This window comes from Tachypleus tridentatus, chromosome 12 (assembly GCF_004210375.1).
Source record: "Tachypleus tridentatus isolate NWPU-2018 chromosome 12, ASM421037v1, whole genome shotgun sequence".
Classification (NCBI taxonomy): domain Eukaryota; kingdom Metazoa; phylum Arthropoda; class Merostomata; order Xiphosura; family Limulidae; genus Tachypleus; species Tachypleus tridentatus.
Window position 1 is genome coordinate 90378431 of NC_134836.1, and position 27715 is coordinate 90406145.

The 27715-nt window shown below is 35.5% G+C and overlaps 1 protein-coding gene across 2 annotated transcripts in view; it reads left to right on the plus strand.

The window, feature by feature from the left end:
* Window positions 1-27715, plus strand: part of LOC143233964 (adenylate cyclase type 5-like) — a 131863-nt gene that overhangs the window by 18260 nt on the left and 85888 nt on the right. For both annotated transcript variants that reach the window (XM_076470901.1, XM_076470902.1), the window contains exon 2: window positions 16613-16711. The gene's annotated coding sequence lies outside the window, so the exon portion shown is untranslated. The remainder of the gene's footprint in view (window positions 1-16612; window positions 16712-27715) is intronic.

Genomic DNA, 27715 nt, shown 5'->3' on the forward strand with positions numbered 1-27715 from the left:
TCACTCAACGTCAATAACGAGTATGCCCCAATAACTGCTTGGCATCTCCTGCCCATGGAAGCGATGAGATGACGAATCACATCCTGTGGAATAGCTGTCCACTCAGCCTGCAAAGCTGCTGCAAGCTGAGGTAGAGTTTGCGGTTGAGGTTGTCGCCGTCGCAGACGTCGGTCCAACTCGTCCCAGAGATGTTCGATGGGGTTTAAATCTGGTGATCTGGAGGGCCAGGGAAGAACGTTGATGTTGTGGTGTCTCAAGAAGACAGTGGTGAGTCGGGCTGTGTGAGGACGGGCGTTGTCATTTTGAAAAACGTCGTTGACGTTCACCATGATGGGTTGCACATGGGGCCTAAGAATCTCGTTGACGTATCGTTGAGCCGTAAGATTCCCTCGAATGTGCAAAAGGTCTGTTCTGGCATTGTAGGCGATGGCAGCCCACATCATGACGCTGCCCCCACCAAATCTGTCAACTTCCTGCACATAGTTTGCTGCAAAACGTTCACCGCGGCGACGGTAAACACGGGTCCTTCCATCCTGCCTACGAAGCATAAAACGTTATTCATCGCTGAACCAAACATGCCGCCATCGTCGATGAGGCCATACCCGATGTGCCCGAGCCCACTGCAGCCGTGCTTAACGATGTTGCTGGGTGAGGATGACGCTTCTGACTGGACGTCAAGGTCGGATTCCTGCATCTCGTAGACGGTTGCGTACGGTCTGATCGGAAATCCTACACAGCCCTGGTATGGTTGAGGCAGTAGACGTCGCAGTGGTGGTCCTACCCCGAAGGTGACGTAACCGGATGTAGCGATCTTGTGTGGACGTGGTCACACGAGGTCTGCCAGATCGTGGATGGTCACGAGTTGATCCATGTTGTTGGTGACGATTCCATAGCCTTGTGATGGTGCTTGGGTGGACATTGACAGCTCTGGCAACATCTGATCGAGATTCGCCTGCTTCCAAGAGACCAATGGCGTTGTTGCTTTGTGCTTCAGTCAGTCTTGGCGTAACTGTATTGCGTGTCAGTGGCTTAATACTGAGGTATGGAAACCAAGAACCCGTCACTTTTATAGGGATTTTGCACATGTTGCACTTGCAGAACATGCAGATCTCTCAAACAAGTTTATTGGACACGAATGCGTTTCGGCGAAAAATCCGATGTTTTCCTCCGTTTTCAAAGTGCACAACTTTTATTGTCATTTTGGTCTGACAATCAGTGCCTTAACACGTGTAACATCACATACTCTGAGCTTGTAACGTTATTACATATATTTCTCTTTAAAATAAAAAAAATATCCCTTTTGCGTTTCTTTTTTTGAAGAGTATATCTTTACACTTAACAACTTGCTTTTGTTTTATTGATGTTTTATTTTTTAATTGAACTTACTTGGTGTAAGTATGCAAGCTTTCCAGTGTCATGCTATGTTTTCGTATAGGAAGCATTTATTTATTTTAGGAATATATTGTTTTGCTTGTTTGTTTCGAATTTCGCACAAAGCTACTCGAGGGCTATCTGTACTAGCCGTCCCTAATTTAGCAATTCCGCCAACTCTTTTACCAACAAATAGTGGGATTGATTGTCACATTATAACGCCCCACGGCTGAAAGGGAGAGCATGTTTGGCGCGATGGGGATGCGAACGCGCGACCCTCAGATTACGAGTCGCACGCCTTAACACGCTTGGCCATGCCGGGCCGTAAATATGCTCTTAGCTTGTCCACTTGACTTACAAAGATAATGAAGTTTTTAAGTTATGTTTAAATTGTTTTTAAATATTTTCTTCTCAATATTCAGTTGTAACTAAGCATTTTTTACGTCTGTTTATCTAAACTTTTCTATTTAGTTATTGTGTTGTAAAACTTTTTTTTTTTTTTGCCAAGAATGACACGATCTACTTTTAAGTTAATCTGAAACAGTTTGTTGAAACAAATGGATTAAATATTACGACATTCTAAAATATAGGCCTGGCATGGCCTAGCGCGTTAAGGCGTGCGCTTCGTAATCTGAGGGTCGCGGGTTCGCGCCCGAATCGCGCCAAACATGCTTGTCCTCCCAGCCGTGGGGGCGTTATAATGTGACGGTCAATCCCACTGTTCGTTGGTAAAAGAGTAGCCCAAGAGTTGTCGGTGAGTGGTGATAACTAGCTGCCTTCCCTCTAGTCTTACACTGCTAAATTAGGGACGGCTAGCACAGATAGCCCTCGAGTAGCTTTGTGCGAAATTCCAAAACAAACAAACAAACAAACAAATTCTAAAATCTCATACTTTTCAGTGCTGTAAAATAAGCCTAAACAGATATATTTATTTTTAATTTTTACTATTGTATGGAATAAGTGTTTTAATACGTTTGTTACTAAATTGAACCACAGCGGCAGGTCTGCAGACGTATAACGCTGGATTTGTTTGTTTGTTTTGAATTTGATGCAAAGCTGCACTAGGGCTATCTGCGCTAGCCGTCCCTAATTTAGTAGTGTAAGACGAGAGAGAAAGCAGCTAGTTATCACCACCCACTGCTACTTGGATTACTCTTTTACCAACTAATAGTGGAATTGCCCGTAACATTACATCACCCCCACGGCTAAAAAGCAAGCATGTTAGGTGTGACGGGGGATTCGAATCCTCGACCCTCAGATTGCGAGTCGAGCGCCCTAACTACCTGGCTATGCCTGGTTTATAACGCGAGAAACCGGATTTCGATACCTGTTGCACCACAGCACAGATTGTTCACACCACATTGTTCAGTTTTGTGCTTAACTAAAAATAAACGAAATCTGTTAAATTTATAAAGATTAGACTTATTTCTTCGTTTTTCATTTTTCCTGAAAAGTAGGAATATTTGTTTTCAACATATCCCTTTCTACTGCAATGTCCACTCTCTGTTTTTTCTGATTTATTAGTGATACTAGCGAGAGTATACTCGATATTAGATTGTTAGGTTGATTTGTCTGGAAAACCTTCTTAGTGTGTGTATTTTGAACCCATTTTAGCACAGAAGTATAGCTTATACACTTTTATTGTTTCTTTACGGGATGTGGCCTGTTTATAAAGATAACTTGTCCTCCGATTTTAACTTAAATTATAAAAACAAATCTCTTTAACAAACGAGAGCATCTAAATCAGAAAATAATATACGTATATATATATATTTTCAATTTTGTTGTCTATACATTTCATTTTGCCCCCCGCTAGTGCAGCAGTAAGTCTACGGATTTATAACTCTAAAGTGAGGGGTTTGATTCCCTCGGTGGGCTCAGCTGATAGCCCGATGAGGCTTTGCTATAAGAAAAACACACATACACGTTTCATTTTATACTTTCGTCACATAGACTAACAACAATATTAAGTTATACTTTTATCGCTAAGCAGCATGATATGAAAGCCATTGGTGAAAGAATTCTTTTCAAAATGCACTGGCTTTTTTCTATACATAAATTGTTATATAAGGTATCGCTTTTTTTTCTTGCTAGAAAGCCTCATTAAAAAGACAAACGCATGCACACGTCTGTCTGTCGGTTTGGTAGTAGTTTGTTTGTTTGTTTTTTGAATTTGTCACGACTTTACACGAGGACTATCTGTGCTAACCCTCCCTAATAAATTTAACAGTGTAAAACTAGAGGGAGCTATCGCAGATACTCCTCGTGTAGCTTTGCGTGAAATTCAAACCGATCCTACTACATATCTTCATAGTTCATAATGTTTTAAGGGATTTATATATTTATATCTCGTCCTTCTATGCTGGAAATAATAATAAGAGATTAATTCTGTTTCTCTAAATGAAATTTACTAATGTTTTTTATGTTATAGAATTACGAAAAATGTAAAAGTTTGTCTCAGTTTGAAAACTCTTGCTACTCGAATATAATTTGGTCCTCCTCAATGTGGCCAAGTGGATTAAGGCGTACGACTCGTAATCTGAGGGTCGCGGGTTCGAATCCCCGTCGCACCAAACATGCTCGCCCTTTCAGACATGGGTGTGTTATAATGTGACGATCAATCCCACTATTCGTTGGGAAAGGAGTAGCCCAAGCGTTGGCGGGGGGTGGTGATGACTAGCTGCCTTCTCTCTAGTCTTACACTACTAAATTAGGGACTGATAGCGCAGATAGCCCTCATGTAGCTTTGCGCGAAATTCAAAAACAGACAAACTCTCTCAATAATTGCTTGAAATGACATAAAATAAAACAAAAAAGAAAAGGCAGAAAAAGAAAGACTTTTCTGACATATGTGGTTTTTGGTTACAAGGAGGAATCATCAATACAAAAGGAATTTTGAAATGTAACTTCAGATTTATTGTTATTACATGTACAAAGCTTGAAATCATTTTGTATTTACGAAAATCGAAATCATAGAAAAGGGGGTATATACACATTCTAAGCTTCCTACTTGGATACTTTGAACCTACTTGGGTTTTGATTATAACAATGCCACAACTTAACATATTCACATGAACAAGAAAGTTTGTTTTAAGTTAAACACAAAGCCACACAATGATTTATTTGTGCTCTGGCCATCACAGCTAACGAAAACCGATTTCTAGTGCTGTAAGTTTGCTTCTTATTGATGGATTTACACCAGAGTTGGCGTGAAGCTCATTGGATCTGTGAGAACATTCGTACAAAGTTGTGGTTTCACTTTTTTGTTTTGCGGTTTTTATAGGCGTTTTTTTGTAACTTTTCATGTCCTAAGATAACTATTCAATAATCAGGAATTTACGTAACTTCCGTCCAGCGGACGGGTGCTCCAGCTAGTTTGTATAAAACAATATTTAACGTAACAAGCTTCTAAAGAGAATTATTCTCACTCGTTGATTACTATAAGACTTATTATTAAATTACTAAGGTTAGTAAAATTCAGTAAAAGCGCTAACTGAATATACAATCAACTCATACTCCGCTCAGCGATAACTTTAAAGGTTAAAAATAAGTTTTTGATACTTGTGGTAGGCACGGTAGAAATAGCGCATTGTGTATCTTTGTGCTTAACGACAAACAAACAAGTTCCCCAGTGGCTAAGCTGTAACTGTAAAGGTATATAAAGCTAAAAAAAATTGAGTTTGGAAACTCTTAGACATAGTATAGATAGCCCATGGCGTAGCTTCGTAAAACAAACAACGTGAATGTATCAGATAAACGATGTTAAGTATGATTAAATATTTTACAAAGCTATTTTAACAGGGTATGTTAAAATATATAGAACTGCAACAGTCTTTCTCTTATGATAGATAGATCTTGTCGCATCTGATTCTAATCTTATTCTACAACGATCTCTTTTATATAGCACTACTTCTCTTTGGTAATTTCAACAATATTATTAGCCGGCTTCGATCACCGGTCAACAAAGTTGCACAAAGTGAGAATTTCAAATGCTCCTTAACCCACGAATGTCTCTTGTTGTTATTCCAGTTATTATTGTACGTTAAACACTGTTATCCAGGTATTTCAACAGACATAACTATTTATGTACAACAGAAATATGGTGTTTATTTCTTAACATTGTGATCGTATGACCAAGCTAATTAACGAATGCTTCTCAGTTTTATCAAATACAGTGAAAAACAAATACAAAATTAGCTGTTTCAGTTGTATTAAACCTGGTTAACTGTAGTTATACATCGTATTGCTAAAACCCACCAACATGCTGTTACTTTTTTCGCTCTGCAATATATTTATATTATAAACACGTATAAAGTACAACGCACGAAAGTAAGAGAATTTACACATCTGCTGAAGCATTGAAAAACGATGATCAAATACCTTACAAAGTTTATCAGATCATTGACGAACTTCTGAATAACAAATAAAAGTTCTTGATTTGCTTATTACTCAGTTAAATAGCTTAGAGTATAATAAACTACGCATACGCTTATATACTAACTTGAATCTCTTGAACGGGTACACCTGTATATTACAAATGTACCTTTAATGCTCGGTGTCTGTTTTCGAGTTTAGCGCAAAGCTACACGAGGGCTATCTGTGCTAGCCGTCCCTAATTTAGTAGCGTAAGACTAGAGGGAAGGCAGCTAGTAATCACCACCCACCGCCAACTCTTGGGCTACTCTTTTACCAACGAATAGTGACAATAACATTATAACGACCCCACGGCTGAAAGGGCGAGCATATTTGATGCGACTTGGATTCAAACCCTCGACTTTCAGATTACGAGCCGAGCTTCTTGCCCAAGGTGGCCATGCCGGGCCGACTTTCACTTGGATTGTGTTGTTTTTTGAATTTCGCACAAAGCTACATGGGGGCTATCTGCGCAGATTTATGTTCATACGGTGAAAGTTTCGGTGTTTTACATTTAAATGATGCAGAATTTATTATTAAAATCCATACAGTAATAATTCAAATATAACCTATCTTATATTACTGGTTTCGCATTATATCAATAGCAACATTTTCGTCATGCGTCTTTTGTATTATTTTTATTTAAAGTAAAATCGACGCAATATGCTTTCATCCCTCAGGGAATCAAACTCTAGATGTTAACGTTGTAAGTTTCTAAACTTACCGCTGATCCACTTTTTTTACGTGGTACATTTTATTAGTTCTAATTTCAACTTATAGCTTAGATTTTGAACAAAAAAATCAGTGTATTTTTATTTCGTTTATTTGAAAAAGATCTTTAACGATTAATTATACATAGACATCCTGAAATGTTTTTGTAATTTTCTGTTTCTTTTGCCGTTTACATAAAAAAAGATTTTTCAAATAATGAAGAGCTATTTCGAGAAGAACGCAGGTATTAACGTTGCACATAACGTCACGAGCTTGGATGCCGTGTGTCTGAGATGATCTGTAAATATTGACTCGGGGATAGAAGCAGAACGTAAGATCTGTACAGCCTACAATCTAGACGACTTGTACCGTGTTCATATACAGATCATACAGCCCGCCTCATCACCCGAGACTGAAGAAAACCCGAAGAGAAATATCTATAAACCGTATCAAATGTCAATCTCTGTCGTCAAATAACGAAAAGGATATGAAAACGTTAACATTAAATCACCAATTGTCTTGGGTTCATATGACAAATAAAATATAGTGGAATTGACTTTCATAATGATTATCATAAAGGAGAACATACAAATATTGACCGTCAACTTACTGTTACAGTTATGGCATAAACACTTTATAGGTGAGATTCAACAAAACTGTTGAAAAGCTTGTGATAGCTCATGTTCTATGGCGCTTCTTGCTGAAGAGCAGTTAATGTATTTCCTACTTTTTTAGTGAATCGTTTTAATAAGTGGAAAATTGAATAAGATTTTTAGTAGCATACAATGAATCAAATAAACGTTCCATACTGAGAACTCTTAACCTGTTGACTGCCAAGTATTTCAGGTGCTACAATACAACTCTATTGCTTCTTCATTTTCTAACTTTTTCGTGACGCGACTTTGGATCGAAAGTGAAAAAATGTGTAGGTAGGTAAAATGCATATATGGTGCTGACATCTAGCGTTGAAGTTAGGTATTATTGAGAACGAATTAACTCGTCCGTGGCACTGTGTTACCGATCGGTTTGGACGCGTTATCTCGTCTGCGGCATTGAACAAGTTAATTTTCAACACAACAGTAATTTCATTTGTATGGTTTTCTTCCTTTTGTTAATGTCTTCTATCAAGATATCCGTTTTTTTGAGTAAAAAATAATTTATCTAATTTTATGAAACATTCTTTTCTTAAATCGGTGATTTTAATAGTTCTTATTAACTGCATTTTTTTGTTGAGATAATTTTCCTTGGCTGCATCTTAATGTCTGGCAGTTCACACATTAACCATTGATATTAAGTTTGAAAGCAATTTTTCAAAAATTTGTTAAACTGAAAGTATTAGTACTACCGGTAATTACGTATAGCGATGAGCGTAAACCTCCGTAAAAATTGACTGATCTCCTCTTATCGTAAAATGCAAAATAAGATAATTAACCTTTATACAAATTATTTGTGATAAAAACTCAAATAACTAAACATTTTATAAAAGTACAATCTATTTTTTGATTGACTAGATAAATTTAATTTTCTACTGACACAATCAAATGATGAACATCTTCAGGCTTCAGAGTGACTCAGACGATTAAAATTTGAGGAATTAGCTGTTATAGTTTGATATCTGTGCGCTGCAGTCGCATGCTTCAAATTACATGTGAGCGAACTCGTTACTGACTCTAACTGTTCAGATGATATGAAACTTTTATTACTCTTCGATCTTGTTTCTTGTGGTAAAAAAGGCACTGAAGCACAGCATTTACCAGATTGCGTAAAAAATGTATTGAAGGTAAATAGTTCTCATTGTGTTGATGAGGATTATTCACTCATGCCGATTACGCGTGGCGCCAGTGTATCAGATGATTGTGTGATGTATTCATGACGTCATATCTACGCCCTGAGAATGGAGAAAAATAAAGTTCTCCGTGACGGGAAATAGAGGCAAAACGAAAAAATCTACATGCACGCAGGATAAAAATTTCGCAAAGTTCGGGGTACGTGTCACGTAATAAAAAAGTTTTTCTACTATCATATAAGCAAGAGTTCTATTATAGTATGATTATGTATGTGTGACAAAACCGAAACTTTTATTTTATTCCAAATTTTCCTGTCGGTTTAGTTTGACAATTATAAATATTATACAGGCTAATTTTAAAGATAGTTTTTAGAGGGACGAAAAGAAGGAATTAAGATTTTTAGTCGATATTCCCTTAAACGGGAAGAAATATAAATAAACAAGCAGTCAAGTATTAAAATCATGTTTATATTTTATGGCAAACCCATAAGGTCATTTGCTCTTTCTTATTTTTGAGCTGATGGCCAAAGAGATGACAGCCAATTAGCAACGTCCATAGTCCATGCTAAGGGATTGGCTCTCATTTTTTTAACCAGCTACAGTATAAAACGCGATGAATATTTTCCTATCATAGCAATAACTCGAATCCGACTCGCCAGTGTCGAGAGTTGTATCACAGCACCTGTAGGTACGAAAATCAGAAAGAATCATTAACAAAGTATTTCTGTCGAGTAGACGAGAAGCACATAATAATGTATCCAAATATCCATTACGCAGAGGCACATAGATCTTCAAGAACGTAGATTTAGGGTTTATGACATGACTATTAGGAAGCGAAAAAAAATATCCCAACTAACGTTATTGAAAATTAATGATACCAAAAGAAAAAGAGCTTATGAAATTTTAATTAAGAGGTACATAAAAAATGTAAGGTTTTTAAAGATAATACACATTTCAAGTCATAACTGATTCAATAAGTCCAGGAAAATCAAGTCAAATCCTAATTTATATCTTGCTCGGTATTACTATGTGTTAAATATTATTACCCGTCCAAATCCTGTCTTGCTCGGTACTACTATGTGTTAACTTTTACCACCTGTCCAAATCCTGCCTTGCTTGGTACTACTATGTGTTAAAATGTGCATTAAAAGTTTCGAAACTCTATTTTTAATCAATAGAATCCATAAGATTCACACAGTTGTAAACAGCTTAAGTCTCTAACTTTGTAGCTTTGTTGAAACGTTTCGCTAGTATTTCATGCAGATGAAACCTGATCAAATTATCTAAATTATTCTAAAACTACACACACACATGGCTCTCAATTCCGAGTTTATCAGATAAACCGGGTTACAATGTACAGTAATATTTTACTCGCTGTAACATTTCCACGCAAAGAAACTCTTCCAAGATTTTGTAAAAAAAACAGTTATTCATGGGTCACGCGTGTTTTCTTCCAGATTTTAATTTTTTAAATCAAAGTTTCAAAGCTTGACCATGTTCTCACGAGGCACAATAGTCTTTCCGACTGAGTTTTTTTTTTTCTTGTTGATCACTGTTTTCCTGTATATATTTCTGGGAATATTTTCAGTCGATATGATGCTGAAATTTTTCGAATGACAGAACTATATTCTTATCTCGATATCTGTTAGACTTTCCATCATTTTAGTTTTTGTTTCATGTAATGACGAATGTTCTCTTTCGTTACATAATGCTGTAGTCTGTTCTCACTTTTTATAAATGAATTCAAATTATTTTATAGAATTTCAGTTATGCTCAAATTTGCAAATTCTTTCCAAGTTTTACTTATACACTGGAATGAACTGAACTGAAACAGAAAGTTTTAGCGATTTGAAACTTTTGTTAAAAAATAAATGTGTCAAGGCATGTTGGAGAATCAAGTTAACTCAGTCTGCTTTAAAACTGGTGTTAAGAATAAACGTGTTAAGGTATTTTTTGGAGGATCGCATTAACACCTTCTGAATTCTCTAGTTGTTTAAATTATATTATGATTCTGTTTATGAAGAAAATATTGTCTTTTATTGTAATTACAAAACAGTATGCTGATAAATTAGTTAAAGACACAACAATAGAAACAGTTTAATATTTTACCATCGGAGATCCTTATTCTTGTTGTTTGTTGTTGTTGTTGTTAAGTACAAAGCTACACAACTGACTATTTTCGCTCTTCCTACCAAGAGGATCAGGATTCCAGGTTTTAGCGCTGTCCCTCCGGGAGACATTTTACTAGAAAAACGAAACACCTGAGACCAATAGCGTGCTAGTTCGGTAGATCAGTGGATAAGTTTATAAATGTTAAAATCGAGCGTTCGATTCCCCGCGGTGGAGATTGTATATAGCTCACTGCAGCCTTTCTCTAAAACAGAGAGAAAAGTGAATTTAAATATATAACAATAAAAGTTACACATATATATGTATATACAGGGGGTGGACAAGAAAAGTGTCTCCCCTTGAAAACTTTGTTATATCTTTTATCAGATAAGAGAAAAATATTTTAAAAAATCCACAACTGTAGATAAACTTATTTGATTGTTTTCTAGGCTAATTGGAATAAGAAACTACAGCAGGTGTACAATAATTTTTATGAGAAAATGTAACTAAAATCATGAAAAGTTCAGGTAGTTACAATAGCCAGATATAACATTAGGATTTGAGATCACATGTGAACAGATCGAGTGCGTTCTGAAAACGTACGGTTTTCACATATGTTTCTGATATCTAATAAAACATATAACATATTAATAATATTTTCAAGGGAGACACTTTTTTTTGTCCAACCCCTGTAAATATATAATTTCTCATATAAAGTTTACTTATTTGAATTAAAGGATGAAGAAACCAGCTTTGAAGTGAAATCATTACTTTCCAACAATAAAATTGTATACAAAATGGAAAATAATTATATGAGTAAATATTACCAAAATTTAGCTGCCTTATGATTCGCATTCTTTAGGTTACGGGCTCGAATCCCGTTTCCAAAAAATACTCGCCCTTTTGGTCATGAGGGACATTTTAATGACGGTTAATCCCAATTCTCGTTGGTAAAGAGTAACCCAAGAGTAAGTGGTGGGCGGTGTTAACTAGTTGCCTTCTCTCCACATTCTCACTTCTAAATTAGTGATGGCCGTCGGAGATAACCATTCTGTAGATTTGATTGAAGGAAACAAACCAAAACAATGTTGTTAATGTAGTACATCATAAAAAATGATCGAAATACTGCAGCTACAAATCAGTATAAGAATTATATATATGAGAATCAAATGAGTTGGCACGTTTTTGTTTGGATGTTTGTTTGCCTTCTCTTTGTTGTAAATGAGAAAAGAATTAGGCTATCTTAGTTAACCTGTTTCCTTCTTTTTCTTGTGGATAAGATATTTAGTTTCCATTTCACTGGGAGTATCAGCATTCATGAACTAATAGAGCTGCTATCAGAAAGTATTGTATTTCTGAACTTGTCAACCCGATAACGTGGCTTTCAGAATTTCTCACAGTTTCTTGATAAAGGACAGCGAGTAGAGAGAATGTGTGAAATGATGGCCTTAAAAGTTTAATACTTCTTAAATGTTATTAAATAAAGGATCACAAGAGTTCATGCAAGAAAATTGAACTTGTTTTCTTTTTTTTTTCAGTTCTTGTAACGTTGCGACTGGTAACATTAAGACACATATCGCGAGAGAAGTTAGCAGTTCTAGTGAAAGAAATGGATTTATACATTAATGAAACTCCCATGGCGCTAAGATCCTTGAAAGTGCTGACAGTGTCGTTTGTAGTGATAAGAGCAAACCAAAGAATAGCTGGAAGAGCTCTCTCTACAGGAACCTTTCTGCCGTTCAGTATCGGCCATTAATAGATGTGAACAGCTGAGTTGGCACATCTGCAGCTTTCAGTCTATCGGATTTAACGACTCAGAAAAAGTGGCCACACATGAGGTTGTCATGGAAATAATTACATAATTAATCTTGTTCACAACAAACACATGATAATAAAAAACCGGTAATAAAAGTTAATTTAAAAAAACCGTAATAATTCAAAATAATGTTTGATAGTCTTTTTTTGTTTTAATACCTAGATCATTGCTTTGTCTAGTATGGCAAAGTATAAGTGTTGTGTTTTGCTTTTGGGTGGTTACATTTTTAATTATATTATTATAAGGACCCGTTTTATCGTGTTATTAAAGATTTCTAAAGTAATCGTTATAAAAGTAGCACTAGATGTCGCTAAATCTAAATAAGGCAGAGTTGAAACTGCTTGACTTCGTCTTTCGTTGAATTTTTTCACAACACAGGAGGTTCGATCATGCGGACTAGAACGTAAAAAATGTAATTAATTTCTTGAGTTAGTTATTGTTACAGTGGGTGTGAGGACGAAAACCCATAAAAAAAGGATAAAAAAGATATATACTGGAGAATTAGTGGAAAAAATCTAAGATTAAATACTTGCTGAAACACCATAGAAAACTGTTGAAATTACGTACCAACAGCTGAAACTCACCATACTTGTGAACACCATCTACTGTCTTTCTCATAACTATTGAAGGCCAGGTGGTTAAGGCACTCGACTCGTAATCTGAGGATCGCGGGTTCGAATTCCCGTCACACCAAACATGCTCGTCCTTTTAGCCGTGGGGACGTTGTAATATTACGATCAATGTCATTATTTGTTGGTAAAAAAGTAGCTCAAGAGTTGGCGGTGGGTGGTGATGACTATCTGCCTTCCCTCTAGCCTTACATTGCTAAATTAGGGGCGGCTAGCCCTCGTGTAGCTTTGCGCGAAATTCAAATCAAACTAAAACCGACTTATTTGATGTAATAATCGTTGTAGTGTAAAATCAACAGACATTTATATAGTATGTGTAGAACTGTACATAAACCATTTTGATTTCTAGGAGATTCGATATCAGGATTCTTTTATTTCATAGCTTCTTTTATCAGGCACGTCATGGCCAGGTGGTTAGGGCGCTCGAATTTTAATATGAAAGTCACGGATTCGAATCCCCGTCACACCAGATATGTTCGCTCCTTGCAACCGTGGGGGCGTTATTATGTAACAGTCAATTTCGCTATTTGATGGTAAAAGAGTAGCCCAAGAGTTTGCTCTAAGTGATGATGAATAGCTGCTTTTCCTCTAGTCTTGTACTGCTCAATTAGGGACGGCTAGCGCAGACAGCCCTCGGAAATCTTCGCTTGAAATTCATAACAAACAAACTCATTTTCATTTTCTCGTTGAAAAGCGGATAATAAATCCGATGGTGAATGACTATTGACCTTTGTTGGAAAATCGTGCTCTGGTTGGTGCAGTATACGAGCAAAGATAAAATGATACTATTTGATTGAAGTAACTCAAAAGTGGAGGTGAATACTGGGAGCTAGCTTTCGTCCTGCTGGCCCTAAGCTTTTCACGATTGTCTTAAAATCAAACGACAACAATAATTTTATTGAATACGATTAGCTTATATTTCAGTTATGTATCATCAATGTGAGACCTCTAATGGCTCAGCAGCAAATCAAAAGAACTGAAATATGGACGGCAGGTTTCGATCACAGATATTGCCTTTGTGCTTAACAATGAATAGAATCACCAGTTTCTTTCTATGAAATATGTAGAATCTTATTAAGCCTTTTGGAACTCTTTTTTTTCATATTTATGTTTTTACTAGTTGGAGTACCCATCGAACGAAAGTTTTGTAATTTCATCATTAATGAAAGGTTATCTTAGGACATGAAAATTAAAAAAAAAAAGTTCCTTAAAACTGCAAATCACAAAATGTGAGACCAGAAGCCTGTTTGCGTCTCTTCATTGATCTAACGAACCTTCATGTCAAATTTGGTGAAGATCTATCAACAGGGGACGAAGTAGTGGTAAGAAACGCCCATAAAACCGCAAAACGTAAAATGCAGAACAGAAGTTTCTCTATACTTCCTCATGGACATAAGGAAGTGCATACTAATTGTGGTGGAGATCCATCCGCACTGCTAAGTAGTTACAGGGACATATAACAAACAGTATTATTACATATTTATAGATTATAGAATAAAATACATACATTACACATATATCTGGTAATATTCTACACTATCGTTCGTTTTTACACATTCCATGCCCAAATGAATTTTGCAGTTTAATATATTTTTTAAACAAATAATATGAAATCAATAGTGCCTAAATTATCCTGCAAGAAAAAGCATAGCGTGGAGAATATTCAATTAAATTTCAATTGTGTTCGACACAATAAAAGTTTATACTTCGTATTTAACTGTATTTAAAACAAGTTTATGGTCAAAATTGTTAAAAATATTTTCCAATTAAAACTATGTTACGGACCGAAAGTAACAATGTAACAAGGTTTCGCTAAAGTGACCATAACGACGGAAATTAAATATATTGCTATAATAATTACAAACAAGCATGAAAAGGTCAGTGATAAAAGGCGTTTTATTGCATTTGTTCTGTTAAGTTGGGCTCTTAGACTGATTGTTTAGAACATGAGGACAAGTTCCAGAATTATTTGTATTTGTGGATGGTATTTATAGCCAAGCTCCCAAGGCTAATTTGCTTCCATTTCTAATTTTAAACTATTAACTAGAAGCTCCCCAGTGGCGCAGTGGTATGTCTTCGAACTTATAAAGCTAAAAACTGGGTGTCGATACCCGTGATGGGCGGAGCACAGATAGTTCTTTGTGTAGCTTTGTGCTCAAGTACAAAAAAAAACTAGAGGGAAGTCAGTCAGTCAGTCAGAAGAATCATACCAACCACCATTAACACTAAGGGGTTGACTGTTACTCTTAAAACGCACCCACACCTTAGAACATGGAGACTGCTTTGTGGTGTCGCACGTATTGAATTTGTCTTACCATATCTGAAATTCAACGCTCTGTTACAGAGGCAACACGCGGCTGCTTTAGCAACTATAAATATTGCGAATGAAATCAAATTTATTGTTCTGTGCTGACATGTTCCCTGTGGGAAGCAAAAAGCAATTGACATGACAATGTTATGAACTAAATAAATCCTGTACCTCTTTTATCCATAACTACTAAAAACTTGTTACTACGGTGATAGTAAAGAACGACATGAAAGTTGGGTGAACTAATTTGAATGCAAACTAGGATCAGTGATGGGTTTTAAAGCAATGGGAAACACAGGAGGAATAATATGTTATGATAAGTGACTTAATATGCTCTCTGAAAATCAGGGCTGTTACATTAAAAGGAAGTAAATATTAAGTTAAAAAAGATATTTGAGAAATTTTCCTGGGTGTCATCAAACGGTTTTGAATTTCCTTTCCTACGCTATGAAACTGGCATTTTTGTTTGTTTTTGAATTTCGCGAAAAGCTAGCCGTCCTTGATTTAACAGTGTAAGACTAGAGGGAAAGCAGCTAGTCATCACCACCCACCGCCAACTCTTGGGCTACTCTTTTCCCAACGAATAGTGATATTGATCGTAACATTATAACGCGCTCCCACGGGTGAAAGGGTGAGCATGTTTGGTGTAACGGGGATTCGAACCCGCGATCCTCAGATTACTAGTCAAATGCCTTAACCACCTAGCCATGCCGGGACGAAACTGGCATTTCCAGAAGAAAAAAGGCCTAATAAGAGATATTGAAGAAATTAAAATAATCGAGTTATCACTGGACTAACTATACAGTAAATATGCAGAAAAACATAATCTTTGAAACTTTCATTCGAAAATATGATACGCTTGTAAATTATTTCTAGTTTGAGACACTTTAGAATACAATTTACTTACGTTTTTTTTAATTAAAAATTTTAAACTTCCACGCCTCTTTAACTGGTGAGAAAAACCTAATTTCGTTTAGCAGAAAAACAAATTTTGCCTGTGCACCAACACCCACATAGCAACACTAAGAAATATTCGAATTAAATATTCAGATAGACATAGGTTTGATACACTTCGAGGTTTAGTTTATTTGTTTTTTAAGCACAAGAATGAAATAGAAATTCAGTATATAATACGTGATAACCAATTTTAACATAAGTGTTATAATTTAATGACACATAGTCTCTCTCTCAGACACACACACGTATAATTAAAACACATTTTAGGCCTCACTGTCAATGCAAACAAAAATACAATTATTGGAACACCTCTGATTTTTATCTTCTAAATTATTTTTTCTACCAGTTGTTTGACTCCAAGATGCAATTTTACAGAGAATATGTAACAAAAACTTTCAAATACCATTTTTAATTAATTAGAACTCATCAAATAAATATTATTTTCTATTCCTTTATCTATTCTTCTTTTGATTAATGCTTTATTGTAATTATACATTTTCCTATTTTTATAGATGCAGGTCAGATGGCAGAAGTCATTTTAGTTGAAGAAGGTCAGCGGGAATTGTGGAAGAGTAAAAAGCATTACAAGAAATCTTAGAAACAACAGTAAAGTAAGAAAGTTATATATATTTTTGTATTCTGTTATTCAATATTATTGAACGGCTTGACATGGCCAGGTGGGTTAAGGCGTTCGATTCGTAATCCGAGGGTCGCAGGTTCGAATCCCCGTCACACCAAACATGCTCGCCCTTTCAGCCATGGGGGCGTTATAATGTTACGGTCAATCCCACTATTCGTTGGTAAAAGAGTAGCTCAAAAGCTGGTGGTGGGTGATGATGACTAGCTGTCTTCCATCTAACCTTGCACTGCTAAATTATGGACGGCTAGTGCAGATAGCCCTCGTGTAGCTTTGCGCGAAATTCACAAAACAAACAAACAATATTATTGAACAAAACTGATTTTATACAATAATGGGAAGAAAAACCATTTGTTAAGCTTCAATTAATTTATTTTTAGTATATTTTAAATTATTTAGTTTATGTAAAGAATTGTATATCGTATTTGTACATATTGAAAAAAACAAACAAGTACTTATGTTTGACTGAAAGGTGATGTTTGAGAGCCTTATTATAGATTACCTATAAAATTACTTCCGGAAGAGTGACCTTTGATCTCATGAAACCGGAAGAAGAAAATAGTAAAAAAATAGAAAAAAACATGAGAGTTTACTTACTGCACACACAGCCATATTGACATGAAATGAGTTTCCTTGAACATGAGTTGCAAATTATATGACTTATTTGTACCGCTATTCCAAGTTCTTTTACTTCGTGTAGGCATACACATGCGTGGGCACGTGCTTTTCTCGTCAGTTTTTCTTTGTCCTTCTAGCTACACGTAACTTTCTTATTTGTTTAGGTTGGAGTACATGTTTCTTTAATGTCAACGTTTTAAATCTGTGTATGTTCGTGCGAATATTATCTTTTTGGAAAGATTGGAAGTAAATATCCGGATTTGTAATATTATTTGTAATATTATATGTTTACCTTTGCCCTTTCTCCTCCACCAATTGCTATAGTGGTATGTTTGCGGACTTATAACGCTACAAACCGCGTTTCGGTACCCGTAGTGAACAGAGCACAGATAGCTCTTTTTATAACTTATGTGTTTAACTTGAAACAAATGAACAAGCAATGCATAGCTTCAGTTACGAGTATTTGTAAATTACTGAAAAGGTCATGATTTCTCACACAAATGTGATTACATCAGTGTATTTTTTTTCTCAATAAACCTCAAAATACATGAAAAACATTGCGATTAGTAATTGAAAATATTAATTGTTTAGGAATTATATTTCATTATATGATTTTTTAATGCCATGTATTAGTGAAACACCCGGTTTTCTCCCTTATTTTCTACTTCAGAGAAATTCCGTAATAATACGTACATATATATAGATTTTTACAAGATGATATTTGTATACGAGTATTTTTCTCACTATATAATAGTTACTCAGATGAATATAGAGGTTATTTAATTACTGTGTTGACAAATGTAAATGTGTAGAAACGTAAATAAAATTGTGGATTTTGAGTTTAAATATTTAGTAGTTTTAAAACCAGTAAATTATTTGATATATTCAGTTATGAGACAGTGATATTAATTACTTTACATCCTCTTTAGTGTGCAGGTTTACAGCCACTTATATTTCTAAGTTGTAATTTATGAGTTTTAGCAGAATTTTCAACCAGTGTTTACCCACTGAAATGGTTCTATTTATTATTATAAAAATAGATATAAAAATATTTAACATCCATCGTAAGAACTTAACAGAATATAACATATGTATATCTCACACTGCATGACATTTACACAGAGGCCAGGTGGGTTAAGGCGTTCGACTCTTAATCCGAGGGTCGTGGGTTCAAATCCCCATCGCACCAAACAAACAAAACAAAACATAAACAGCGACACGCATTTATATAATTATAATAGTACTGTTTGTTATTTGTTCATGTAACTACTTCGCATGGAGTGAAGGGGCCCTCACCAAATTTGGTAAGGAGATTCACTAGGTCGATGTGAATTTTGTGTTTCTCGGTTTTGCTTTTCTTACCACTACTTCTCACTTGGTTGATGGATCTTTTCCAAATTTTTTAATGAAATTCAGTAGGTCCATGGGAAGACACCTACAGATTTTCAATTTTGTGTTTCTCGGTTTTGCTTTTCTTACCACTACTTCTCACTTGGTTGATGGATCTTCACCAAATATTTTATTGAAATTCAGTAGATCCATGGAAAGACACATAGAGATTTTCAATTTTGTGTTTTTCGGTTTTGCTCTTCTTATCACTACTTCTCACTCGGTTGATGGATCTTCACCAAATTTGGTAAGGAGATTCACTAGGTCCATGGGGAGTTACAAAGTTGATGTGACATATTTTGTGTTTCGCAGTTTTTATGGACTATTTTTGTTTTACAATTACATGTAAACTAAGCAGCGTTTCGTGTCCTAAGAAACCATTTCATTAATCATGAAGTTACATAATTTCCGCCCAGAGTATTGGAATCCCACGTAGTATAAAATACATTTCTAAGTTAATGTGTTTTTTTCTTAGAAAATGTTATTAAATTATGAGCTGAAAAGTTCTACTTCTCTTAGTTTATATTTTGATGCCTCAATCTAACCTATTTTTAGATACCATTTGCTAGAACAATGATTTGGAAGTAGCTTTACAGAGTAAAGTAAGTTAGATATATTTTTGTATTCTGTTGTTCAATATTATTGAACGGCTTGACATAGGCAGGTGGGTTAAGGCGTTCGACTAGTAATCCGAGGGTTGCAGGTTTGAATCCCCGTCACACCAAACATGTTCGCTCTTTCAGCCATGGAGGTATTATAATGTTACGGTCAATCCCACTATTCGTTGGTAAAAGAGTAGCTCAAGAGTTGGCGGTGGGTGGTGATGGCTAGCTGCCTTCCCTCTAGTCTTACACTACTAAATTAGGGACGGTTAGCGCAGATAGCCCTCGTGTAGCTTTGCGCGAAATTAAAAAAATAAATAAATAAAATAAATAGGTACAAGTGGTGAGAGAGGTCAATCTAGGAACACACAATAAGTATATTAGATATGTTTTACTGGCTACTACTGCGCGTTTGTTCATATTCTTTTACTCATTTACGAATGTGCTTGAGAATTTAGTCTGTGTACGTGGTATACAGATTCCTACTTTAAACTGTTAATCACTTTATCTTCAACACACCCATCCCTTCACTGAGAGCTAATACGTGCAGGGGTGTGCGAAAAACTTGTGCTTTACGTGGAATTAGTTTCACATTGTGGTGGACATACTACAAAAGTTTGGATCATCTGCAGCGTTAAACAACAGTTCAAGACTTTTGATACATCATAAGAGTAACAATCAAATCTGATTATTCGAATTAAGTAGCCCAACAGTTGGGGCTGTTTCCTGTTAAATAACTACCCTCGAGTCTATCAGTTTAAGATTAAGAACGGCTATCACAGATACATCGTGAATATTCGACTGTTTTGGGTTTTATTTTTTTATTTGATTAAATGCCCCCACCCCCCAGTGGTACAGTTGTATGCCTACGGACTTATACCTCTAAAAACAAGATTTCGATACCCTTGGTATGCAGAACACAGATAACCCTTTGTGAAGGGTTAAAATGAAGTATTCATATTTCTCTCAATAAAAATGTGTTAGCTTTCATTATTCGACTTCATATCAGTGCTTTAAGAAACGTTTATAATAACAAATTATTGACGGACGTGTGGAAATAATTATGTATATTGGGAAAAATTGGAATTCTTCATATTATGGGTTTGGAGTAGTTCTCTAGGCGCAATTCTGATATTACTTAATGCCCCACACTGGTACAGCGGTAAGTCTACGGATTTACAAGCTAAAATCAGGGGTTCGATACCTCTTGGCGGGCTCGGCAGATAGCCTGATGTGACTTTGGTATAAGAAAAACACACACAACACTGATATTACTTAAATGTTCACATACATAACTTTAGCATGATTAATACTAATTGGATTAAATTCTCAGCACATAACTTACGTACGATAATACCTAGGTTTAAACTTGGTAATATTTCAAATACTCATGTATATCACCTAAATATGCGTTTAATATCAAGTCTTAAACTAGTTTATGTTCCAAATACTTAGGTATATGAGTTTGGTATTAAGTTTTAAACTTGATTATGTTTCAGGTACTTAGGTATGTGACTTAAATGTGAGTTTAATATCAAGTTTCATACTTATGTTTCAGGTACTTAAATAAGAATTTAGTATCAAGTTTCAAACTTGGTTACGTTTCAAGTGCACAGATATGCGACTTAAATTTATGTTTAATAACCAAGTTAACATTTGATTATATAATCACTGCCATTAACCTGAACGTGGTGAATGACGGAAGAAGCAGTTTCAGTGGAACATTCAACATTGTGTTTATAAAGTCCGATTAATCTTTAGAGTATCTCAAATAAATATATATGTAAAGTTTTTTACAAGTTAAATGTAACTTCCACTAATAAATATATAAAACCTTCATATGGTTCGAATATGCAAATATATAACTTGCACGTATCAAAGTAAGTATATGAAAATGTAATTGGATTAAATATATTATGCTTAGAACTCTGCATAATTAAGCATTTTCTACAGACCTTGCTGTGTTATTAACTACATCCTTCTGAAAATTCTTCAGTATTATTCAGGAGATTTGCTATATAAATAGCACAATTGTAAATGTGACCTCAAGTGTACCATCTCTAACTGTTGGCATTCTAGGATCTTTGTATTTTCTCATTGGTCTGTGTTGTCATGGTAATCAATAGATTAACCTGATGATATTGGTCTAGCAGAAGTGATAATGCTTGTAAAGTAAAGTAACTTTTGGGAGTATCAGATTTTAGAGTAAATTTAGAGTAAATACTTGGTATGACAAGGTTCTTGACAGCTACGTATATGATTTTGAGTTTGTTTATTTGAAAAGCTAAAATATGAATTCCATCTGGACTTATCTACTGGCTAACTCTTTCGTGCTTCTATCGATGTTACAACTTTTAAGTCATTATTTTTAAATTTGCAGTCTCTTTGTATTATTCTCTCTGTAATTCAAGTCTGGAATCTCTTGATATTGCATATTTTACTTTGAAACTGTTGAATGGTTTTTCCACTACTGGAATATAACTGTAATTAAGGTGAATGAGGGGTAAATATGAAAGTATAAGGATCTAATAAGATAAGGTACATTGCATTTGCTAATGTAAGAAAATCAAAAGTTTACATAGGGTTAAATACGTTATATTAAAAATTCTTTAATATGCAAATCAGTAAGTCACTTAACAACTACTTTCGAAATAAAGTCACTGTAGAACAGACTGTATCAGAAACACTTGTTTTGTATTTCATGCGCAGCACAAATATTCTTACACTCTGATCCTAAAGAATTGCTCATATCGGATAATTAAAAAACGAGATAAATGAGTATGGATCATTTTGTGAAGTCAAGACTATTCAGAAACAGACATGCAACAAGTCTTAGATCAGCATGGTTAGCAAAGTGCGATGTTTTGTGACAGAGGAGAGCCCATGAAGACAGAGACCAGAGGCTGAAAACGTCTACGTCTTCTAGGTAACATATAACCAATATATTACAGGTTACGTGTATACAGACTGCTTCAACGACATGTCTATTCAACTGTCGCATTTCAAACGACAAGAGAATGAAACGCGTATCTTTTGTATTTCATACAAAGACAGTGGTAAAGTTCTCAGAGGTAGTATCTGTGATTTCCCTGCGATCAAGCTGTTGAAAGAGGAAGTGAGAAACTTCATCTTCGTACACTGGAAGGCTTATGAAAAGACTGCAAGGAAGAATGATGGGTTTTTATATGACAATCCGACAACGGAGCCTTTTGCAGTGAAAACTATATTGCTGGACCATTGTCAATATGTATGGTAGTCACAGAGAGAACGAACGAACATTACGACATCAACAACGTAATGAGGTTCCAGAATATTTTAATATAATGTACTAAACATCAGTACTTTGAATAATGGATAAAATAATATCTGCAACTGGACGCACGTTTTCTTTACTTAATTCTAGTTCCAGATAAAAAAAACAAACTCTTAAAAACGTTAAACCTCAAATGAAGCTATCCTTCATTTATTAATAAATCACAAAGTAACACAGAATATGAACACTCAAAAACTTTTATTATTTTAATTAAGTTATTGTTATATGAAGTTAAGCACAAAGAACAAACTGGCCTGTTTGTGCGCTGCCAACCAAGGGTATTAAAACCCGTTTCTAGCATTCTAAGTACGCAGACATACTGTTGTTTGTTTGTTTTTGAATTTTGCGCAAAGTTACTCAAGGGATATCTGCGCTAGCCGTCCCTAATTTAGCAGTGAAAGACTGGAGGGAAGGCAGCTAGTCATTACCACCCACCCACCGCCAACTCTTGGGCTACTCTTTTACCAACAAATAGTGGGATTGACCATCACATTATAACGCCCCCACGGCTGAAAGGGCGAACATGTTTGGTGCGATGGGGATTCGAACTCGTGATCCTCAGATTACGAGTAAAACGTCTTAACCCACCTGGCCATACTGTTGTGCCACTGGAGAGCATTTTAAGTAAATTTCATAGTGTATGAAAATTTAACTTTAGCATTTAGAAGGGTGTAACATAATACTCTGTTAGTGTCACGAATTTGATTTATTCTTGTTAAAATACTCAGTATACAATCATATATAGTTTAATTTAGTTCCTTTAGTGCTATAAATTTATAAATGAATATATTTAGTAATAAGTATTTTGGTTGTGAAAGAAACTGAATGTAAGTTTCAGTGGATTTCTGTGACAACATTCTGTATTTTTCCATAGTATGTGTGTGTGTATTTGTGTTTTTCTTATAGCAAAGCCACATCGGGCTATCTGCTGAGCGCACCGAGGGAAATCGAACCCCTGATTTTAGCGTTGTAAATCCGTAGACTTACCGCTGTACTAGTGAGGGGCTTTTTCCATAGTATATTTAATCTAAATAAAAGGTTCCAGATTGTTATGTCTCACAACTTACAAGCAAGACAGCTAACAAATAATGCTAATTCTGTTCAGTATTTTCAATTGTGTGTTTGGCATGACGGGATTGTGGATCTAAAGGTTCACGGTTGAAGTCCCATTGCTACACTTTGGGGCAGAAAGCGTGTTATGTGAGAGGTGATCAAACAACATGCTTCAAGCAATGTAGAGTATTAGTTGGCAGTGGACATTATTGACCAGATATTTTCCCTCTAGACCAGCAGTTCAGAATTAGTGACATCTAGTGCAGGTAGCCTTTATGTAGGTATGTGTGAATATTTGAAACAAACGATCCGGCATGATCAGGTGGTTAGGGTGCTCTATTCGTAACCTGAGGGTTACGGGTTCGAATCTCTGTCACATCAAAACATTATCGCTTTTTCAGCCGTGGGAACGTTTTAATGTGACGTGAATCCCACTATTCGTTCTTAAAAAAGTAGCCCAAGAGCCAGCGGTGGGTGGTAATGACTAGCTATCTTCCCTCTAGTCTTAAACTGCTAAATTAGGGACGGCTAGCGCAGATAGCCCTCGTGTAGCTTTGCGCGAAATTCAGAACAAAGCAAACCAAAACCAAATATATTAAATCCCCTATCAATTTCAAATCTTTCGTGATAGATAGTTAATCAGCAAATCGGCTGTTTGATTATAGCAAAATATAAAGCTTTGTTACAGGATTAGTGACAGTAATCCAACACTATCTTATCATAGCTTTTAAGATAACCTATTACTATGTAGTAATATATGATGGTACATTATTAAATTTCTTTAATCTAAATGATTGAAAAGGAATTGCGAAGTTAAACCATCAGAGTCAGCCAATTAATGAAATTTTTGGTTTCTTTTTAATTTTGCGCAAAGCTACATGAAGTCAGTCTGCGTTAGCTGTCCCTAAGTTAGCAGTGTTAAGACTAGAGGGAAGGAAAGTAGTCATTACCACCCACCGCCAACCCTTGGGCTACTATTTTACCAACTAATAGTGGGATTGTACGTCACTTTTGGACGCCCTCACGTCTGCAAGTGCGAGCATATTTTATAGAACGGGAACTCGACCCCGCGACCCTCAGATTGCGAGTCGAGTGCCCTACCCATCTAACTATGCCAGGCCTAATGAAGTGTATGAGTACCTAGATTTAACCAACGACTGTAGAACTGTCGAAAACAGATCACAAACAATATTTTTCAAGCGGTGATTGAAGTATTTTGGACCCCCGAAGCAACAAGCTTTAGCGTCCCCACCCCGCAAGAGAAGCTTCACGAAAACACATTTCCGCAGTGTTGAATCAGTGAAAGTAAACTGAAAAAAAATAACAAAAAAGGACATGTTTAAATAATCTCTTTTTTTTTTCACTATATGCAGACTTTAACATACAAACCAATTTTTACAATGTAGTTCACTTAGTAAATAATAATAATGCATGTATATTAGAAAACTAGCAACACTATCTTAACCAACAATAAATATACTACAATATATGTTTAGCACACATTGATATGTGGAACTATTTTGGTATTAGTTACTGAACGTAGTAATACAAAAGTACTTGCTTTGGAAATGCTAAAACATGACCCTTTCACGCTAGTTCATCCACCAATCATTTCCCCCAATCTGTTCTGGTAACAAAGCATTTATTGATTTTTAAGACATTTTTTAGCTAACTCGAAATACAAGTTTTTATTTACTAATGAACTGTCATCTCTTGGGAATATATTATCAACGTTTTATTTCTCCTGTGATTTTCCTTCCATTTTACTGCTTTACGGTGTGACAGCAGTAAGTTTACGGACTTACATTGCTAAAATCTAGGATTCGATTCCTCTCTGTGGACATATCAGGTGTGCCAACGTGGCTTAGATAAAACGAATAATACATGCCTTGCTTGTAACATTTCTTTCTGTGTCACACCATGTAGTTTGAACAACAACTAATGTAACATACCTTTTATTATTATTATATACTATATAATGGAGTGTCCTTCACTGTGGATCTTTTCTTCAACACAGATTGGTTTATGTGTTTAGTGTACCCACCTCCTTATTCACTGCTGTTTTTTAAGTCTTCTTATTTTTCACTCCTGGTTTGAGCACATTGAAATAAATGATATTAAATTATATCCTTGCATCTTTAACTAACTGATTATATTAATTTACCCAGAGATCTTGAAATAACTAATGCGAAGAAAACATATCTAAAACACGTTTACTTAACCTATGAGAAGAATGATAAAAACAATTAGATATATACACTATTTTATTCTTGTACCATAATCTGTTAAGGTACGCCCCCGGTGATCAGTGAACTAGCTCTCCTTTATACAGATATTTTTTTCATCTTAGCAAAGATCTCAAAATACTTTAATTAGATACATTCAGCTTCCCACTCCCTTAAGGCACGTTCTATTCGGTTTCCTAAAATTTCCATGTTCTTTCATTCGCTCGTGTAGTCATCTCATGGTGAATTTAATATAACCTTGTGTGTAACAAAGACAACTAAATCGATAAAATACATTTTATGGTCTCTGTGAAGAAATTCAGTCTTTAAACCAGTACGTTGTTTAGATGTAAAATTTGTTTGTTTGTTTGTAGTTAAGTTCAAAGCTACACAAGGGGCTATTTGTGCTCTATTCAACACGGTATCAAAATCCGGTTTCTAATGTTGTAAGTTCGTAGACATACCGATGTTCCACTGGAAAGGGGGCTAGATATAAAGAAATCAATTTCTCCATTAAGGACATCAAATTTAAGGTCATCGAACAAATTGAGTATGTTGTATTTTGTCGAAGGATAGTGTAAAGTGGTTGTCCATTCAAATTATTTTAAAATTTTAATTAAGACTAGCGATTAACAAAGCCTTCATATTGAAGAGACTTTGATAGTTTCTGAGCAAAAGCCGTGTTTTCATCAAGTGAACTAACAAATATAAATTGCTATAATTTCTTTTCAAGCGCATGGTGCTACAGCATATTCGTAATATGAAACAAAAGGGGCATACTTTGGCACAATGACAGTTTGGTTTGTTTTGAGTTTCGTGCAAAACTACATGAGGGTTATCTGCGCTAGCCGTCTTTACTTTAGCAGTGTAGGACTAGAGGGATGACAGCTAGTCATCACCATCCATCGCCAACTCTTGGGCTACTCTTTTACCAACGAATAGTGAGATTGACCGTCACCCTATAACGCCGCCACGGCTGAAAGGTCGAGAATGTTTGGTGTGAGGAGGATTTGAACCCGTGACCCTCCGACTACTAGTCGAGTGTCTAACCACCTGGATGTTAGTCTAAAACGTGTAAATCTAATGCATTGACATTGATTTGTTTATTTATTATTTTAGATTATTCTTGCAAAGTTACATATGGGCTAACTGTGCACAGCTGCCTTTAATTTGTTCCCCACTGGTTTAGCATCGGTAACTTTGAAAGTTTATAATGTTAAAAATCGGATTTTGATAACCACATTGAGCAGGCTCAGATAGTTCAACCTGTATTTATGCGCTTAAAACAAATAAATAAAAGGAAGTCATTCAAAATTTTAAATTGGTAGATTAAAAAGGAATGCAGCTAACCAACAGCTTATACTGTCAAACTTTGGGCTACACTCGTCTGAACGAGATATAATCGTCACTTTAAGAAAGCAACGATGGTTCCAAAGTGCGGAGCGCGTTTTTATGGCAATGGATCACGAGTTACAAATCCTTATTATTCTAACAAATAGATTACGCCGTTCCTCATCAATAAATATATTTAAGCGTTGTATTGGGCCTACAGTGACCAAACTTAATTTATTGTAAGGGCAGGTCTTCAGCAGAGATACAAATTTTAAAACCACTACCCTAAACAGAACACTACAGAATAAATCATTCGTCCTTTAGCTATAGGTAACTTCTAACGAATGCATACGTACTATTATAGAGGGCCTTGTAATCGATTAGGTTTCTAAGCTGAATTTAGTCAGTGGTATTCAAACATAATTGCTATTTATGAAACAAAAGCT